General features: G+C 42.5%; 1 protein-coding gene across 1 annotated transcript in view; it reads left to right on the top strand.

Annotated features, from left to right (window-relative positions):
• The first annotated feature begins 4,143 nt into the window (after nucleotides 1-4,143).
• The window catches only part of MRAP2 (melanocortin 2 receptor accessory protein 2), a 16,776-nt gene continuing 11,529 nt past the window's right edge, over nucleotides 4,144-9,390 (top strand). Inside the window, exons 1-2 of the mRNA XM_026038475.1 lie at nucleotides 4,144-4,261; nucleotides 8,709-8,871. The gene's annotated coding sequence lies outside the window, so the exon portion shown is untranslated. The remainder of the gene's footprint in view (nucleotides 4,262-8,708; nucleotides 8,872-9,390) is intronic.

The following is a 9,390-nucleotide window of genomic DNA, read 5'->3' as shown; positions in this document are numbered from 1 at the left end:
CTGGGAAGTGCAATGTGTGTTAAGGAACAGCAGTGAGGAGAGCAAGTGAGCCAGGCAATAAGCAAGTGATAGATGAAGCACTATATAAATTTAATCATTGTAAAATCATGACACATGACAAATTCTGAGGAAGATAGGAAGGGGTAAAAGGAAAGTGACAAGGTTGGAAATGAAAATGACTACAGAATGAAAGTCGTGGTTTAAAATTGCCCTAGTATAAAAATGAGACAATAGGAAAAAGATTATTGTGGGGCTGGTGAAAAAGGTCTCTATATCCTCCATTCAGCACTGGCCAATTTGGACAAATCAGCTTCAAAGTACAGGGGCAGAGTGCTTCAAAGTCACCATGTGTCCGACTATTTGAGCCTAATTGTCTAAGGAACAGGCATTTCTGCAGGACTCTGCCTGGTCCCAGCTCTGGAGCAGCCGCTGTAGGAGCGTGGAGCCCAAGGAGCACATGGCCGGGCGGGGAGATGGAGCCAACACGCTCCCAGAGCCCTCTGGCCCCTTCCTTCGTGGCCTTCAAGAGCTGACTGGCTTCCCTGGTGGGCTGTGCTCTTTGCTGCTATCTTTGCATGCTGGAGATCCCCCTCCATGCTTTTTATTATGGGCAGTGACGACATACTGCTGGAGGGCATTTAACTTGGGATAAACATTGTTTCTTTAGGCAACCGGTTTCTTTCCAGTCATCTCGCCGCATAGAGGGAGTAAATGCAGTGCCTCAGAAAATCACGTAGCTGAATTGGAAGCAGAAGCTGTCATTTCAGTTTGATACTTCTGGCAGTGAAATTTAAGTGAGCATTTGGTAGCCTTGCCAAAGGTTTCATAGTCAAAATATCCCCAAATACCAGGCTTGGCTTGCAGCGAAGGGAGCTTTGTCATTCTCTAGATGAGGGGGAAAAAGAGACAGACAGACAGAGAGCTCTGTACATATCCTAGGTAATTTAGGGTATTCTCTAAAAACTGTAATTCATTTTTTAAATTAGATTACAAGTTTGGTTCATAAAAATAACTGAATGTTGCATGTCATATCTGCTTGTGTTGAGGTAAGAGAAGCTCTTTAAAATGCCAAAGAGCACGTGGGGTGCTGTCAGGGAGCTGACTCGAATTCTCAGCAGCTATCAGTGGCAAGCTGAAAGAGGCATGATGTTACTTGATATTTCTTAATTATTAAAATGTACTTAGAACATTCAGACTGTAGAGAAAGAACCATCAAAACACAGAATCACCGAGGCTGGTAAGGGATCTCTATGAAGGCCACGTGCAAAGGAAAAGGAGAAAAACTTGTGATTCTGGGTAAGCTTTAAAGGACAAAACTGTGGATGTTAATCAATTATATTAGCACTATGCCTTACTTAGAAGTGAATACATAGGATTAGTGGAGAAGCGGTTTTTCCCTCTGGTATGGCTAATGTTGAAATAATGTCTACAGTCCTCATCTATCTTTATGGAAAAAAAAATAAAATGGAAGGGATTTCTAAAAGCAAGAAGTTGTTCTGAGATGCAGTGTTCAAGTCTATGTACATTATCTAAACACCAGTAATGGAGTACTATAAGAATATACCAGGAGAAAATTTGCTCACTAATTAAGAAATGAAGTGCCATAAGCTTTCATGAGGAAGCTGAACAAACCCAAGCTGGAAATGAGAGCATTTTTCATAGTGAATCTATGTGAGCACCGAATAAAGCTAAAATGGAAGAAGGCAGAGGCTCCAAGTGGCCTCTGTGGCCGAAGAGTGTCCCTCAGAAAGCTACTCCTCTTGCACTCCATGGAGTTGTCTAATCATTTTCTGTTTTCTATCCTCAACTTAATATTAGTTATGTCTAAAATGGAGTTATGTCTAAAATTAGTTATGTCTAAAATACTTTAGCTGTAAAAAAGACAGCTATAAGACGTGAAGATAGTTCATTACTCAGCCACTTCTTACTGCTATGTAGATCTGTGGATCTGCATCTACTCTGTGCTAGCCTGCCTGAAATCAAACCTGCAGGGATGGGCTCTCAAATATCATTCACCACTCAGGGATGTTTTGCTTTTGAATTTAAGAATAAATGCTTAGTTTCATGTCTTAAGGTGCATAAAATATTTTTTTCAACTATAATATTATTTCTTTCAAAATATGTCAGATAATGGGACTCGACATAGTTGAGATAAAACTGAAATTGATTTCCGACAATCTTGAGCTCTGAATTTTTAAGTCTATTTGGCTATTTTTGAGCACGGCAAGCTCATTACAACAGCCTTTTCCATAATTCTGCAATCCTGAGCATTTTTTGAGTGTGGTGCAGAAAAACAGTAAGTATGCTGAAGTTTCAATTTGGTTACACCATTTTTACCAGCATACAAGTAGAACCTCTATTCTTGTAAATGTAGTGTTAGCTTTCGTAGGTAGTGCAGAAAAGTCTCTCTGCTTTCCATTTAAACCACCTGAATATCTGGGAGAGCTGCTAGGCTCTTAGCTCTCACTACAGTAATGTTCCTTTTCAAGATTGCTTGCTGCTTTCTGTCAGTTCTAACTAAGCTACAGTGAAGAGTTTTTCTTTTTTCAGTTTAGTTTAGTTTTTTCTTTTTGCTATTGCTTTATAATGACTGCTAAATCCCAGGCTGCTGCCATCTACACATGAATCTAAAAATCTGGCACGGGTGAAGGACTGGTATAATTAATTTCCAAGGAGTCTGTGCTCTAATTGAAAATGCAATCTCTAGCGTGTGTCACTAAATACTGGACTGAAGGCCCAGCTGCTGCAGATCAAGTTTGATCCTCACTCTGGTCAACTGCAAGGTGAGTGCAGGGCACGGCTGCTTCTCCTTCTGCAGCTGAATTCCTTTGCTCTTTTTCTTTTTTTTTTTTTCTTTTAAATTCCCACTGCTGGCTCTGCAAGGAAGAAGATACATTAAGGAGGTGCGTGCATAGACAGAAAATGAAATGACAAGAGGAATGGATAAAGACACTGCAATGCCTTTATCTACACTTCGTGGGCGCGCACCTGCAGCATTCCCTTTCTCATTAGGGAGAAGCTGCTTTGCTCCCTTGCCACCTCACCCATGTTCCTGTTACTGAATAATCGATAATCCTATGTTTTCACTTACAAGCGTTAGAAAATAAACAGATTAAGAACCTAGAGAAAAACGCTACCACTCTTTTATGTGGTTTTATTTATTTTATTTTTATTTATTTGTTTATGTTTCTGCTGTGTTTGGCATTCAGAATCGTAAAATCTTTCTTTAAAAGACAAAGCACAGGAGCTGTGTTGGAAGTGTGGCCGTGACTATGTGAAGCTTCCCTTTTTGGAGGGAATTTGAATGCTAGATCATTTTTAAGGCTAAAACGTAAACAAAAAGCTTAAGTCATTCTGCCTTTTCAGCAGCAGAGAAGTCATGAGGATAAAGCTGAATCCAGGGTTTTCACTGGAGCTTTTCTTCTTTTGATGACGCATAAACTTAAAAGGGAAAAACTATGTTTTTCTTTCATATTGCTCGGAGTGCTTGTGGGGAGAAACCACTGCCTGCGGTCCCAACCCAGCCTTGAAAGAAGGTAAAGAGAAGATGAAAAATAGTTGCTTGCATTGATGTGTGCTCACCTTGTGTGTCACATTAAAGTCTGAGAAAATAAATATATATAGAAAAAATATATATAAAATAGGCAGTGAGGAGACTGATGCCAAAGGTAAGAGCCAGAGCAGGACTGAAAATACCACGGGTGGCAGTTGTTGCACTCCTTGGTGCCTATGAGGCTGATGAAGAGATTATAGCACCTGCCAAGCACGGAGAGGGTGAGGGAGCTGCAGGAAGCCGTCCTGAACCTCAACAAACCCTTCGTTAAGGCGAATGTGGACGCGCCTTATCGCGCGCCGCTCAACGGCTCTCGGGCGACCGTTACGCGCCGCCCTCTCCTCGAGGCGGCCGCCGCTCCCGCCCGCGGCGCCCATTGGCCCCGCCGCGTCACGTGCCCCCGCGGCGCCGCCCGGGCCGGGCTGCCGCGCGCCGCCGCTGCTGATTCATTGGCTGGGGCGGCGCAGTGGCAGGTGCGACGGTTGGGCGTCCGTTACTCCAACGGTTTCTGCCCCTCGCGCTCTGGGCGGCGCCGCGGCGGCTCCCCGAACCGCCGAGGCAAAGCAGATGCCTGCGCGGATCTTGGCGCCGCCGCGGCGCTGCTCTGGAGCTGCGCCTTCCCTATGTAATGTTTATTTTATTTGATTTCAGGCTTTAGGTTGCGAGAGTCCGTCGATGCATCTCCAGGAGCGTTTCCTCGGCGGGAAGGTACGTCGCGTTTCTGAAGCAGTTGTTTCTGATTTTGTTTAAATCCACGTGTCGTGAAGCATAGCGAGTAGTGCTGAGAAACGAGTAGTTTTGCTAGGAAAGCATTAGAATTGTGTTTAATTGATTTTATCCCTATTTCCCTAGTCTCTGCCTTTTTTTTCTCCCTCACGGCTCTGATTGATGAATATTTGAATGACTGTTCAATATGTAAACTAAAGTATTTCTGAAAAATGTGAAAATTCTTTTTTCCCCCTCTGTCCTTAGAAGAAATCTCTATAATCTTAGAGGGAAAGAAAGGCTTTTCCCCCAACTGCAACCTTACATTAACTTGCTTTTCCCTAGTCCTGACAGCTTCTATTTTCCTTCTGTGCTTTTCTGTAGTACTGTGTTGACTCTCATACTTCTTATTTTTCTCCCTCTGCTGTAACAATCTTTCTCCTCCCTGCTCAGGGTGCTGCTGGTGTCTGTTGTAAACAGCTGGTATTATAGAGCTGCTTCTTGCCCTGACACTCTATCTTCCTGCTGGAGAGGACCAGCCTCTATGGCCAGGCTGCAAACCTTTCTTCCGCACCACATCCATTCCCTCGCTTCTGCCTCTTGCATTGCCACGTATCTGTTTGGTCAGTGTTTAACTCCAGCTGATAAGGGGAGAAACAGGACAGCAGTGGGAAAACTGCCTCAACAAGACCCATCCTAGGTTGTCTGGTGCATTAAGGCATTCTGCTTTCAGGTTGGGTTTTTTTTTTCCATATACTGGTCGGTTTTGGCTTCCCATTGCCTCTGTTCCCATCCATTCCTCTCCTTTGAGCTCCTTGGAGATTGTGTACAGGGAGATAGATGCAAAGTGTGCGTAACTGTTATGGAAATCAATAGCTGTTTTGGTTTCTTCTCTGAGGTAGTCAGGTAATTGACTCAAATGCTGCTTGTTTTTCATGTCTGTTTGTGATTTTTCTATTCATATTCCTAATCAGAGAGTAAAGAAAAAAATTTCACTACAGGAGTAAATGCTTGGAGAGGTGCCAGGGGAATCATAACTGTCTGTTGATAGTCTGGCTCTGTTTTTGCCTAAAGTAGTGGGATCTTCTGGGTGTGCTGATCACTAGCAAAAAAAAAAAGTATACAAAATAAAGCTTTTGCCAGAAAATACCCAGTTGCAAAAGCATCCTCCCGTGTCAGGAGTTGCATAAAATAGTGTTCCACTTTGCTTCCACAGTTCTTTTACTGTTTGCATGTTAGTGGTAGAAAGTGTTTAAAGATGACATTCTTACAGCTTGGGCAACAACTTAAATCGGATTTTTGGCCTTTGAGCCAACAGTATAAGCGGTTCCTAGCAAATTTCTAGTACAAATAAATTAGGACTGTATTCTGCAGGCTCACTCCTGTATGCCTTGGGCTGGAGGTGAGTGGTACGCTGTAGTCAAATTTATTCAAAACTTATATTTGGGATAGTGCAATAAATTGCCTTTTCAGTAGCTCTAGAGGGATGAATCACATGTAAACATAGGAAAACACAAATTAATTACGCAGACAGTTCTGATTTGGAAAAAGTCCCAAGGTAATTTGCCTTTTATTAAACAACTTCTTTTCACTGGCTATTTGAAATCTTTACTGAGTTGGATGTGTTGTATGCTATAAAAGTCAGTCAGGCATAGAAGTTCTTGAAAAATTGTATTTTTGCCCTTTTTTTGAGTGCTGAAGAAACTGATGCATAACTGACTCTTCAAATTGAAAAGTAAAAGCATTATTTAGCATCAGGAAAGACAGTGACTTTAAAGAAACTGTGGATGAGAGCTTAAACTAGAGATTTTTTCACCTTGAACTCACTCAAACCATGGCTGTGATTTCCAGCAGTATGGATATCATGTGAAGATAAGTCTTGCTTTATAATGAGAGGAGAAAAATATTCAGTTTTGATTCTGAGACTTTTTTTTGTGTGAGTGTATGTGTATTTTTTTCTTTTGTTCGCTTTTAATTGATGCAAAGCCAAAACAGAGCTGTGAAATGAGTCTTGAGCGCAGTCATGACTGTGCACATCTGCAAACAGCTGCACCGCATTTAGAAAGTGTGGAAACATATATCCGGGATGTTTTACATTCAGCTCTTAGGGCTTAGCTCAGTAGCTCCTCTTATAATGGAGCTATTCCAGTTGCAACAGTAACCAGCGTGAGTTGGGCAAGTTGGTTAAGAGTTGGCATGAGGGAAGCTTTTCTCCTTCCCTATTCAGAACAGGACATTGGACTGATACACTTCTAGGTTAATAAGGATTCCAGAATGTCTCTGTTTCAATGCTAAGATTTCTGGAAATAGATTTGATAAAAGAAACAAATAAGTAAAAAGAAAATGGAGACCACTTTACCAAGGCAAATGCCAATCTGCAGTTTTTAAAATTCAGGAAAATAATGTATCTGTTTTTGAACTGTTTGAGTATTTTTATGATATATCAATCAGATACCTATTTACTCTGGAAGGCTAAAATTAGGCTGAGGGAAAGGCAAGCGTTTCTCTTGGAAAGTGTACAGTGTGGTTATATAGTGTAATCTCAGATGAACTGGGGTTGTGACAGTGCCACGTGCACATATGAGAGGAAGGTGACTTTTAATAGGATGGACTCAGCTATACACTGAGTAGCTTTGCTGTGTTCTGCCAATGCACGGGCCTCCAGAAGTAGCTGAACAGCTGTAAAGTGCTATGGTGGGTATGAGAAATGATTGTTCAAATCACTTTCCCTCTTTAGAGGGAACTGCTCAGATGTAGTTTTATTTACTTTGTATTCAGAAAAATGCATTTTTTTCTGAAAAAGACATGTAGTCTTGTTTCCTACTATGACTATAACAACCTGTCATGCTGGAACAACTTGTGTCCAGTATCTCTGGACAATTTTGTAGAGACATATTTGGATGGAAGTGTAAACGCTTGCAGTATGTCAGTTTGCCAACATGAATGTCACAACGAAATGTTTTCTGAGCTCAGCTGAAACTCAGCTTTATAAATTGGAGCCTAAGAATAGATTATGTAATTTTTTCTTAGCTGCAGGAGATAAATAGAATTATTGCTGGTATTTCTTAATTGTTTGTAGATGATACTGTCTTAGGGCAGTATGCTTGGCTGAAATTTTAAGGTCTTTAGTACTGGAGCTATTTATATCAATGTAAAGCTACCTAGGAGCAAGTCCTCACTGAGAATGGAACTTCCCACGGGAAATTTTCCTTAACTGTCAGTGCAAGATTGAAACTTCTGAGAGCCTAAGGAATTCATTGTTGATGTGAAGCCACAAAGGATAAAATGGTATTTTTCTCTGACAATACCATGTCTCCTCAAATTGTGACTTTGCAAACACGTGTGGCTGTCTGCAGGAAGTGAACTCATAGTACAGCATCATTTTGTATCTGTTTCTGTATAACCACTGGAGAGTCTCTAAGCTAAACTGCTAAACAGGTGCTAGCATTTACGTACATCATCACTACCCCTTAGTTGGCAAACTGAGCGATTTTCGAGGTTTTTGGTTTTGCAGTGTACTTTGAAGCTGCTGCTAGTGAGCAGTTAACATTGGTACTCTTTTCTCTCTCCAAGAAAAGCTTGGGGGTTTGTGCACTCAAGTTGACGTGCGAAATTGATTTGTTAAGTGTACAGTTGGTTTCCAATTATCTTGCTGTGTTTCCTGATAAATTTCTTGTTTTCTATTGCTTGCTTTTTCTTCTTTCATTGCAGGAGGGAATATTGTGTGTTCCTTTGAAAAGAGCAAAAACTTGCTCTCCTCCTGTACGTCTAAGATCTTGGGGATTAGCAAGAAGCGAGGTTCATCTGGCTATTTCCCGCAGACCCCTTTCTTGTCAGTGTTTGGGAGTGGCACAGCTTGATAGGAGCCATAGCCGTATGGTACAGCTGTAGAAAGGCAAGGACTTTTCAACCTCTGAAGAACAAACTGTGCTTGCTTTCTTCCTTGACTTCTTTCCTTCTAACCTCCCTTCATAGTCCTTGGGAAGGACCAAGGAGAAAAAAAGGAATGCAGTTGTGGTAATGACTAGTTTCCTACCTTACGGCCCCACAGAATATAGTTGCTGTCACGCGCACTCAGAGGAACAGCCTAATTTGTTATCTTTGCCTTGCCAGCAATTGCTGAGTTGTTCGTGCTGCCTGCTGGTGATGTTGGTGCATCAGATGGCACTGCTAAGTTATTTCTGGACCAAGGCTTTTTTTCTTTGAAATGTGGCACCTTGGTGTTTCTGACTGGCTTTGGGGACCTTCATGGTTTGCAGGGGGCCAGAGGTGCTTATTCGGTGAAGTCTGTTAAGTGACGATAAGCACAATGAACATACGTAGAAAACAAATGTACATTTCATTTTAAAATTTAACACATTACTTGTGTCTATCATGCTGGTAGTTTCTGTTGCTCCAGAAATGAGCAAAATATTGACCAGTCCACGTGGATTTGTTGTTGTTCATGCAGGTCAGGTCCAGAGGCAGCTATCGAGGCTACGCACAAGGCTAGTTCCAGATGGAGACGACATCAGGTTTGCTTTGGTGGTCGTGGTGGTGGTGTGAGCCAGCAGGCTGTGCACCAGCCACGGTGTGTGGCCTGTAAAGTGAGCCAGCATCAGCCAATTTGGAAGGTAAGTGGCAGTGAGCATTTTGCCAACATGCTGGTGATAGGAGGGTGGTGCAGGTGGCCCAACTGGAGCAGTGTCTGATGCTCCTGTGCTCCAGCTCAGAGATGTGCATTTTGTGCCCCAGCCAGCAATGACGCCCACTTGCTTAGTGCCATTAGCAGGCAACCCATGACCTTCTGAACTTTTAAATGGGTTACAAACAAGTTATTCATGTGCTTAGATGTGGATACCACGCTTGCATGAGAGCTGCTGCCTGTAACTGGCAGTAACCAACTAGCTTGGGAGGTACCTTTGCTGTCACTGCACAAGTTGCAGTCTTATCTCCCCTGTGAGTGTCTGTGTGTCTGTCAACATCATTCAGTGTGCTGAGAGACCCGGCCAGTCCTCCAGAAGAAGGTAATGGGCATCATCCATCATCTGCCTGTTTTAGTTAGCAGGGCCCTAACCTGCCTGAATCTCCTGGTCTGCAGTGTTGGGTACATCTCCCTCTCCCTCCCTCTCCCTCCCTCTCCCTCCCTCTCC

Source organism: Nothoprocta perdicaria, unplaced genomic scaffold (assembly GCF_003342845.1).
Source record: "Nothoprocta perdicaria isolate Ctin4 unplaced genomic scaffold, notPer1 scaffold_21, whole genome shotgun sequence".
Classification (NCBI taxonomy): domain Eukaryota; kingdom Metazoa; phylum Chordata; class Aves; order Tinamiformes; family Tinamidae; genus Nothoprocta; species Nothoprocta perdicaria.
This window is presented reverse-complemented; position numbering and strand designations above follow the sequence as displayed.